Consider the following 1947-nt stretch of genomic DNA (forward strand, 5'->3'; position numbering starts at 1 on the left):
GTGTCAAGTTGACACAAAACTAGCCAGTACAACGTCACAATTAGACATTTTCCTTTTTGAGGCTTCTCATGGTCATGGTATGTCTCCATAGCAATAAAACCCTAAGACACACAGCGAGAGCTACAGTGGAGCCTAGTGTTCCAGACTCCCACGTCAGTATTTTGGGATAGTTTTTCATGAGAGCACCTAACTTTTTATGGTTTACACTTAATGCCATGTTTCCGAGTTTTTTCTTATCTTGGTATTCAGTAGAGACTACAAACAGGCTATTAATTTATTTAATTATTTCAATAAAAGGTCTACTGAATTTGAGCACAAATGCAGATTTATCCAATGCTCAGTTTTAAATAAAAATAATCAGCAAGGGGAAAAATGGGAAAGACAATCAGAAGTCTACTGCAGAGACAACTGGGTCCAACAGAAACATGATTTCCTAGATGCATTTGCTGCTTCTTCCCATGGTTAGCAGGGTCTTTCTCCTCCTCCTCTCCTCCCCCACTCTCTCTCTCTCCCACTTCCACATCACTGATCTATAGGCAAAGCAGCTGGCAGAAGCATCAGGCCCATGCCTGTGTTCACACGGCTTGCTCTTCCTGTTAAGGGCGTTCCCATGTCCTTTATCCTTCTCAGCTCTCACCCTCTGTCATTCTTATTTAGAAGACTTATTTCTAATCAACACTGTTGGAGAAAGCACATTCCAATGTGTTGGTATAAAGTGCCACTATAGTATGCTGGTGTGTGTGTGTGTTTGCTGTGTGTGAATGGGCATGTTGACTGTGTATATGTGTGTTTGCTGGGAATATATGTTGTGTGTGTATTTTCATTAGGTATAGATGTGTTTGTTGTATGTATGTATGTATGTATGTATGTATGTATGTTATGCATGTTTGCTGTTTCTATGTATTTCCTGTGTATACGTGTTTGCTGTGTATGTGATTGTTGTATGTGTGTATGTGTTTGTTGTGTGTGTATGTGTTTGCTCTTTGTGTTTTCCTTTATGAGAAAGGAGAGAGAACAAGAAGAAGAATAAAAGAGAAGAAAAGAACAAGGAGGAGGAGGAGAAAGAGGAAGAGGAGGAGGAAGAGGAAGAGGGAGAGGGAGATAAGAGCCTGCAGAGACAGTCTAGTAAGTAGGGATTGAATATTAAATATATGGAGGAATAGGTAAATGTGAACGAGTTAGAGGTGAATGGGGAGACAGGATATGGATGTAGCCTTGCCTGGTTGTTTCATTAATCTCTACTCTTAGCATTCCTTCCTGGGCCCCCGGATACTCACCACATCCCTGGGTGGTCAGGTCACAGATGCTGCTCTCATCTCTGGACAGTTCTTCAGTTGCCAAGTTGTGGATGCTATTCTTGCCTCTGGGCAGACCTTTGTGAGGCTGAGGTCCAGTCATAGATGCTACCCCCCCCACTGCTGTACAGTGTTTCAGAAGTCATAGAATCTGGTCACATCTCTCTGGATAAAACATCTTAGCTTTGGGGGTTGATGGAAGCTAGTAGCCTACTGTTAGTAGATTCCAAAAAGATTTTATTTTTTTTAACATTTTAGTCACAAAAACTTAGTTCAGACACAGAGGTGAGAAAGAGATTGTTCTTGGAGGTGGGGATAGAATTAGGCTAATGTAAGGTGATAAGACTGGACCCACACATTACAAACTCCCTACACTGATTTAGTTCTAACAGTCAGTCTCTGCAGGCACAGCTTCTTTCCAGGAATTCTTATCCAGATTCTTTAACAATATAGTTACCAGCCCACTTCTTATACAAATACAATCCTACACAAAGGGCCTACTGGGCAAAGATAAGACCTCATTCCATCACAGGAGAGAGGTTCCCTCCCTCTGAAGATTTCTTTGATGTTATTTTCTCATAGTGTGTTTTTCTTATTAAAATGTTTAGGTCTTTTTTTAATTTATTTTTTTAATTAGGTATTTTCTTCATTT

This window comes from Mus caroli, chromosome 15 (genome assembly GCF_900094665.2).
Source record: "Mus caroli chromosome 15, CAROLI_EIJ_v1.1, whole genome shotgun sequence".
Lineage (NCBI taxonomy): Eukaryota > Metazoa > Chordata > Mammalia > Rodentia > Muridae > Mus > Mus caroli.